Source organism: Sceloporus occidentalis, unplaced genomic scaffold (assembly GCF_023333645.1).
Source record: "Sceloporus occidentalis isolate IW3139 unplaced genomic scaffold, rSceOcc1.0.p SCAF_4, whole genome shotgun sequence".
NCBI lineage: Eukaryota > Metazoa > Chordata > Lepidosauria > Squamata > Phrynosomatidae > Sceloporus > Sceloporus occidentalis.
Window position 1 is genome coordinate 182,085,100 of NW_028316984.1, and position 8,796 is coordinate 182,093,895.

The following is an 8,796-nucleotide window of genomic DNA, read 5'->3' on the forward strand; positions in this document are numbered from 1 at the left end:
TCTGTGAATATTTAACTATTAACAACAGGACTTTGATGTTGGAAGAAAAATGTGTATATCACATAATCATAGCCTTGTGAAACATGAAATCTATATTTCCCCCCTCCTCTTCTCCCAATTCCCATATTCTACCACAAAGTTGTATTGCGCTCGGATTTGATGTCTGAACTTCCTGGGCTGCAACAGCTTCCCTGAGGTTATTTGGGGTGTGCTTGGCTTGTAAGGGCCTTTCTGTTTAGGTCACTCCATCTTTGATAATTGAAATCCAGCTTTTATTTTAATTTGTTTGCCTATCCACAGTTTAATTTTGTTTCTTCTTCTTTTTTATTTCTCTCTTTATTTTGGTACAGATGTTGCAGTCACATCCTCTGGGTATAAGGTACTGCTTAGTAAAACGTTGTATTGCTGTATGCAGTAACCTAGAGAATGCCATGAGGCAGGTACTTTATCAATTAATTTTAAAATAAGGGAATGAATCCGACCCCTTAGCATGCTTAAAAGATGCCGTAAATACCCCTCCGTTCTCTTTCTCACTCTCTTTTCAATTGAAAAAGTATGTTTTGGGATATGTCCTTTTTACATATTTATTATATTTAATTTTATTTCAGGAAAGTTGTTTTTTGTTATTGTTTTTTTACAGCTGTTTAGCTTAAGATTTTGTGAAACACTTGAAATGGATGAGCAAGTGGAATAAAATAAATCCGTGCAGAATAGTAACTGAGAATCTTTTCCTGCCCCTTGTAAAGGGAAAAATGAAAACATAAGGTAGTGGCTGTGAGCCTACTGTAGTATTGTGTACCATGCATGTGGAGTAATGCATTAACTCCACAGTCCTTGGGTCGAGAGGTAGTGTGGTGCAGTTGACACCTAATCAAATGCATAACTATATGCACAACCATGTGGAATACACACCTATGAGAATGGCATTGCAAGCACTGCTCTGCTTCCGCAACCATGTAGTGGATGCAGACATTGTTCATAAGACAAAAATGTTCTGCTGCTTTGATGGGGGAATGTACACATGCATAAGACAGCAATATGATTTTAAATGCAGAAGAGTATAGCAACTGAGGGTGTGAGTCAGAAAATTGGAAGGTTTTTCATGAATTCATCAACAAAAAGGTTTGCACCTTGCTGCTACTCTAGAATGGACTCCCAGTGGTAGCATCTTCTCCATGTGGTCATTCATCAATCCCAATAAAAACAATTCTGGTATTAGTTGAATATTAAGGCAATTCTTCCTTCCCGACCCTCACCAGGTGACACCCACTTCAATGACACCACTGAACCTCAATATATCCTTGGACTGGCTAAAATGGAAAGAAAGGTCTTGGCCTGAATTCTGTTGCTAATCCTACCTAAAGCAACCCATTAAATAATCTGGATTTACCTATGTGCTGACTTACCATTCAATTTATTACCTTACAATTTATCGTAAATTACCTTACAATTTATTGAATGGGTCTGTGAAGCCAATGGGGCACTGCTATGACTATTTACTTGCCAGAGGGAGAGAGGGGCCAAACAGTGGGGACTGCATCCCATCCCAGCTGCATTTCTCTCCAGCCAGAGGAAGTGTTCTCCATTCTGCCAACCCTGCTGTAATATCAAGCAGTTCCTTGGTCCCCAAAGGTAATGCCTGAATGTTGAGGATGCCTTTCAGAAGAAGAGAAGCTGATATATGTACACTTCTCCATTTTAAAATTCAAGTTTAGTTGCATTTCTAAAGCTTGGCATCTAATATTTAAAAATTAATTCTTTACTGCTGTTAGGTAGAAGCTGGAAAACTAATTTGTTGTTGCCAACAAATGGGGGGCTGGGTGGAATTTAATTCACTGTACAATCATTTATTTGTTTGCTAATTAAATATTGTGTGTGTGTTTTAAGAAATTAAATGGCATGTTTGGTAGTCACCTTTGCCCTCTAGTGGCACATTTTGTTATTGGCACCTTAAAAACACTTGTTAGATGTGTAGGACTACAAATCCTAATTTATTGATGTGTGAGAGTGGTAGGAGTAGTATAGAATGCATCTGGAAACTGCCAGGTTAAGGAAACCTCTTCTAAAGCATAGGATGTAATAAACTGATAGATTATCACTAATGTGAATCTTTCTTTCTTCTGCTGCTGTTCATCACACACACCCCTTCCCAACATGTAGCTGTTTGCTAATCCTAAAAATATGGTGAACAGTTTCTATGGAATAGAAAAACAAAAAAAGAAATTGTGTTCATTTGATCACTTCAATTCAAATTGTCTGTATTATTAATCTCCCATCTTTCTTCCAATAATTGGACTCAAGGTGGCTAGGGAAATATTTTTTTAAAATACAAATTAATACAAATTAAAAATACAAAAAAAACTTTAATAAAAGTATAAAGAGATATGATTTACAAAACAATTAAACAATTTATGGTTAAAATATTAAACATTTAAATATTAAAATACTATATACAAACTTTTAAAATAGCTCCAGACAGCATTAAAATGCTCATCCCTAGCCAGTTTGTAAAGGTCTGACAACACAAAAATGTTTTGACCTGACAATGTAAGGAGAGCAAGGAGGGAGCCATCCTGGCCTCTCTAGGGTAGGAGTTCCAAAGTCTGGGAGCAGCCACCAAAAAGGTCCTCTCCCTTGTTCCCAGCAAATGAGGCCGAGAAGGTAGTGGGACATGGAGGAGGGCTTCTACAGATGATCTTCCTGCCAGAAGAGATTAGACAGCTAAATACAAAGTGGCTACAAAGATCTGTGCCTGCATCAAGAGTGGAGAATACCTAATCAGAAAGTGCCTCAGAGTATATGCAGAACATTTTCCTACTCAGTTAAAAAACCGCATCATCTACTTCCACAAGCTCTTAGAATTAAGAAGCATGATCTGCAAAGATAAATGCTCAGGCACATGTTTAGTCCCAGCTTTCTCCAGTTCTTAACAATCCAAATGCTCCCCAACTATCTTGCTCTTCTTGGAACTAAACCCTGCAGTTAATAAAAAGGCAAAAACTCTTATTCATTGCACCGCAAGAGTAGTGAGTGCTGCTAACCAGCACATTTATTTGTTAAATCTCTTTGGGTAAAGGGAGAAATGGACCAATACATAACTACAGTCATTCCTCATTTTCACAGGAAGATCCGTTCCGGACACACATGCCCCACGAAAATGGAAATTCACACATATTCAAGCCCCATTGGCTTGAATGGCTGCATGCTCTGACACATGTGCCATTTTAACCCTCCCAGATTGCCAGTCCATGAAGGAGCGAGACGTGGAGGGAGAACTGTAGTTATATGTATTTATCAAATTATTTCCATATTCAAATTGGTAGTGTTGCTAACCAATAACACAACTACTTAGACCTTGATGGAGAGGAGTGGGGGTGAGAGGGATTAAATAATTACACATGTGATGTCCTGCCAGGACTGATTGAATTTCCCCTGCATTTTCTTTCATGCTGGTTCAGGCCATAGATTATTTTAGTGTAGAAAAGTCATTGTATTAGTTTGTGGGAGGAGCTGTAGGATTCCCCTGCATTATTTCCAGGTTTGGTTTGCCCTTTCCCAGCATGCTCTGTTGTAGCTGGAAGCTTTTAGTTTGGAGCAGTCTTTGCTGTGAGCAGGCAGAGAGCTGTCTTTTTGGTGGCAAACAGGCCCAGACAGCCGGAAAGGGCATTTCTTACACGTTAGCCATTTCAGTTGCCAGGTCTCAGCCAAATTAGTTACCAGCAACAAGTGAATAAAGAATTCAGGAGCTGAAAGACCCTGCACCAGCTCCATTGAGTGAGGAGAGCAAACTAACATCAGACCCAGAAAGATGACATCCGGAAGATTGCTGAAACTGTAAAGTGCCTTTTGTTTAGAGCTGGGGAGGAGAAAACTCTTTATTTTGTCCTTTAAATTAAATTTTCCCCCTTTTGAACTTTACATTCAGCTTCAGAGCCTTTTTTGGGTAGAAGAGTTTGATCTCACCAGGGTACCGGCGTTGCACACCCAAACCTGCCACCACCTTTAGTTGGGTGTGTCTTCACAACCCACAACAAACTAGCACTTAATAGCTATTCCCAAACTTGGGTGTAGTATTCCCCCTTCAGATGTCCATAGTCAATTTGAAGAAGGAGGTATGCAACATCAGTGGTGGAGCCTCTGGCTTGGCATCACAGAGTTGGAAGAGACCACAAGGGTCACCCAGTACAACCTCCTGCCATGCAGGGACTCACAATCAAAGCACCCCTAACAAATGGCCATTCAGCCTCTGTTTAAAAATCCCCAATGAAGGAGACTCCAACACTCTCTGAGGCAGAGTATTCCACTGTCTAACAGCTCTTAACATCAGGAAGTTCTTCCTCATGTTTAGGCGGAATCGCTTTTCTTATAGATTGAATCTATTGTCCTGTGTCCTAGTCTCTGGAGCAGCTGAAAACAATCTTGCTCCATCCTCCATATGACATTTATTCAAGTATTTAAACATGGCCATCATTTGACCTCTTCACTGTCTCTTCTCCAGGCTAAACATGTCCCTATAGGGATGGTTTCGAGACCCTTCACCATTTTGCTCGTCCTCCTCTGGACATTCTCCTGTTTGTCCACATCCTTCTTGAGTTGTGTGAACAGAACTGGACACAATATTCCAAGTGAGGTCTGACCAAAGCAAAATAGAGTGGTACTATTACTTCCTCCAGTCTATACACTGCACTCTTATTGATGCAGCCTAGGATCATATTGGCTTTTTTACCTGCTGCATCACACTGTTGGCTCATGCTTCACTTGTGGTCCACTAAGACTTCTAGATCTCTCTTGCATGTACTATTGTCAGGCCAGGTGTCACCCATCCTATTCCTTGTATTTCATTTTTTCTGCCTAAATATAGTACCTTGCATTTCTCCCAGTTGACATTCATTTTCATTGCTTTCTCCTTAATGTGTCCTCTCTCTTTTCATATACAACAAAGATGTGAGACAGAAAGTAGGCAAAGGATAGCGAAAGAGAAAGATGTGATTTGAAAGAAAGTTCAAGGACAGATCAGTTTCCTTGTAGGAGTACCTATGGTTTGTGAATAAAGCATGTTACAAAAGTACCTTAAATCTCCAGTGCATTCTCTTATCTAAAGCTAACTACACCCAGGAAGCAGTGCCCCTGAACATTCTCACCACTTAGCTAAAATGGAATCAGACAAACAATATGTAAAATACTCAGGATTTTATATATATATAGAGAGAGAGAGACTATCAAAATGTCAGTGTCGCTAACACAATTATTAATCATGGCAAAATTCCTGAAAATGACACTTTCAATCTTCTTACTCAGTTGTGAAGAAAAGTTCAAAATTCTGCAGGAAAAACAAGGGAGAACAATGTCTATATGACAAGGACCAGCATTTATTTGATTCACTACCCTCTTCTGTTCTGAAGGTTCTGGGCAGGCATCAGCCCACAACGCCTGCACATAAGCAGTAATTACAACCTCAATGAATACAAAATGTCTTTAAAAAAACAAAGCCAAAGAACTCTGTCTTTCAGTTTAGCTCCAACTACTGAAAAGCCAGGCTGAATTAAAAGTCAATCAGCACTTTCAAAAGAGGTATTTTAGTGAGTCAGCACTCACTCACCTGCACATACATCACTTATTTCATGGCTTTATTCTTCAGCACTTAATGATTCACAGCTGAATGTGTGAACAGGCTGCATTTGGGGTGATGTAACATTTCTTCCTGGACCCTGAAAACAAGAAGAAATGGAGCTTCATGACTCATAATGATTGCAAAGCAATCATTTAGAAGTCTAAAGTCCAGTATCCAAAGAATGCTTGTGTGTAATAGGACAAAATGGGCCAATAAACTAGACTTTCTTTACTGAGGTTCAAGACAGCTCACAAAATGAAAACATAAAATACATAAAAAGTCTCTCTCTGTTCACACTCACACACACACACACACACATATGATGAAGGAATATAGTACCTAAGACCTTTCAAGTTATTTTTACCACCTGAGACAAGATATCCCACAAGCACCTCTTCCTTGCCAGCCCTGGTTGTAAACCTAAAATGCTAATAAATAACAATTTTGCTGCATCTTTCGTGCCACTTGAAATCTGTTGGTGGTGGTGACACCTCACTCTGACTCATGGTAGGGTCAGCCATGAAAATAAATAATTGTGGGAAATAAAACTTCTTTTCCACCCCAACAGATTGCAGCATTCTTAGGGCTGTCAGTCTTGAAGGCTTACAAGAAAAGTTCTTTTTGAGGTACTAGAACTGTTATGTTTCATTCGCACATAGAAGTCACCACCTGAGATGCAGTTGTCAAGTTATGAACATGCACATGTGATCCAGTCCTGATTTCCACAACTTTATCTCTGTTTTATTTTCCCTTTATAGATTCTGGTGGTCTACTTATACATTGAAGAAACACTGGGCCCAAAAAGACAGGGCAAAATAAAGCTGCTTCAGGTCACTTTGGAGGTATGCTGTTTAAATGAAAAACACATCTTAAGAAGCCAGAAGCTGCGCCAAAGCTGAGATCCAGTCCTTAGGACTGGAGCATGGCTTTGGCGCAGATTCCGCCTCTTAGGACTCATGCAGCATTTAAACAGCATAAATGCTGCATGTGACCCGAAGCAGCTTTATTTGGCCTGTCTGTTTGGGCCCATTGGCCTGTTACAGACAGCCAAAATAAAGCTGCTTCGAGTCACATTGGAGGTATGGTGTTTCAATGATGCATGCATCCTAAGAGTCCAGAAGTCGCACCAAAGCCACACTCCAGCCCTAAGGACTGGAAGGTGGCTTTGGTGCAGCTTCTGGACTCTTAGGATGCATGCATCATTGAGACACCATACCTCCACTGTGACTTGAAGCAGCTTTATTTTGGCTGTCTGTAACAGGCCATTATTTCCCAATTTGAGCCAGTATTAGCCTAAGGGGAAATTCTACCACAATGGTCCCGCTATCTCTTGTAAATATGCCCATCTGTTTACCAGATTAGGCATTCTGGACCATTAGACTCTACATGGTTTGGGTCCAGATTACCTATGGGAGAACCTCCTTCTGTATAATCCACTTCTACACTTACGTCCTTTTGGGGGACATTTATTTCAACCAGCCAGAACTAGACTGCAAACTGTAACCAAGAGGACATTTTCATCAGCCATCCCTAGATTGTGGAATGACCTGCTAGGAGAGAGTCAACAGCTAAATATGCTGTCTGAATTTAAAACAGTATTAAAGAGCCCTGTTGGCACAGTGGTTAAATGCCTGTACTGCAGCCACTCACTCACAACCCATAAGGTTGTGAGTTCAATACCAGCAAAAGGGCTGAAGCTCAACTCAGGCTTGCATCCTTCTGAGGAGGTTGCTAAAATGAGTACCCAGATTGTTGGAGGCAATTAGCTTACACTTTGTAAACCGATTAGGGAGTGCTTGAGTCAGTGGTTCCCAACCTTTGTTGGGCCTCGACCCCCTTTGGGGACGAAAGTCCCGCCCACGGCCTCCCTGATAGGTTGGGAGAATGGGAAGGGGCGGGACTTTTGGCCGCCTACAAGCCCCAGAGGGCTTTGCGGCCGGAAGTCCCGCCCCTTCCTGGCCTCCCAACCAATTAGGGAGGCTGCTGAGGGAAAATGGGCGGGACTTCCAGTCACAAAGCCCGCTGGGGCTTGCAGTCCCTTCCCCTTCTCCCCGCGGTTGCCTGGCAGCCCCGGGGAGAAGAGGAGGAGGCAGCCTGCCCGTCCCTTCCTCCTCGCGGGTGCCTGCACCCACAGGAAGGAAGGGAAAGGAGTAGGGACCCTCCGTCCCTTCCTCCTTGTGGGTGCCTGCACCTGCAGGAAGGAAGGGCGAGGAGGAGGGACCTCCCCATCCCTTCCTCCATTCCCTTTCTCCTTGCGTGTGCCTGTGCCAGTGCGGGCACTCGCAGGGAGAAGAGAAAGGAGGGAGCCCCGCCCCCTTCTCCTTTTCCCCGCGCGATGCCTGCTCCACCGCTGGCACCCGCGGGGAGAAGGGGAGGGGTGGCGGGGGGATTCCCAACCTGGAGACTCCCCAGAAGGGGTCACGCGACCCCCAGGTTGGGAACCCCTGGCTTAAGTGCACTGATAAGCGTTATAGAAATGTACTTGCTATTGCTATTGCTATGAAGACCTATCTCTCCTGGTAAGCTACCCAGTATGAATTTTAAATCTGCATATTTTAATCTGGATGATTTGAATATGTAATGGCTGTTCTAATCTTATGTTTATGTGTTGTATGTGTTTAATGGTCAGTTATGTATAACTGGCCCCTGGATTTGAGTTCCAGGAACCTCAATGGATACCAAAATTCGTGGATGGTCAAGTCCTGTTATATACAATGGCTTAGTAAAATAGTGTCCCTTATATAAGATGGCAAAATCAAGGCTTGTTTATTGGAATTTATATAGTTTTTGAATATTTTCAAGCTGTGGAAGCTTGAATCCATGGATAAGGAATCTGTGGATATGGAGGGCTAACTGTATTTTGTTTTAATCTATGTTGTACCCTGTCTTAAGCCTAGGGAGAGGCGGGTAAGAAATATAAAATTACTATTTATAGGAACAGCAGCATAAAGGACTGTGAACTTGACTGTTAAGGGTCCTAGTGGCATCGTGAGCCAGTAAACTAATCATCATCTTCTGCCATTTTTCCTGCTTGAATGTGTGACAATTCTATGCTCAGCCTGAAAAGTGGAGCCATATCACAGATTTTAATGATGTCATTATAATATGTATAAAGCATTTTTCAATGGAATCATACACTGAGAATGAAGGACATGTTTTTCCAATGAGAGGAGCACCCATGCTCT

General features: G+C 41.8%; 1 long non-coding RNA gene across 1 annotated transcript; it reads right to left on the bottom strand.

Annotated features, from left to right (window-relative positions):
- Nucleotides 1-2,617: 2,617 nt before the first annotated feature.
- Nucleotides 2,618-7,447, bottom strand: LOC149315104 (uncharacterized). The gene is made up of 3 exons (XR_016281160.1): nt 7,383-7,447; nt 5,600-5,708; nt 2,618-2,700 (listed from the first exon to the last, which is right to left on the bottom strand). It is a non-coding gene; the product is annotated as an uncharacterized LOC149315104 (long non-coding RNA).
- Between the last annotated feature and the right edge of the window lie 1,349 nt (nt 7,448-8,796).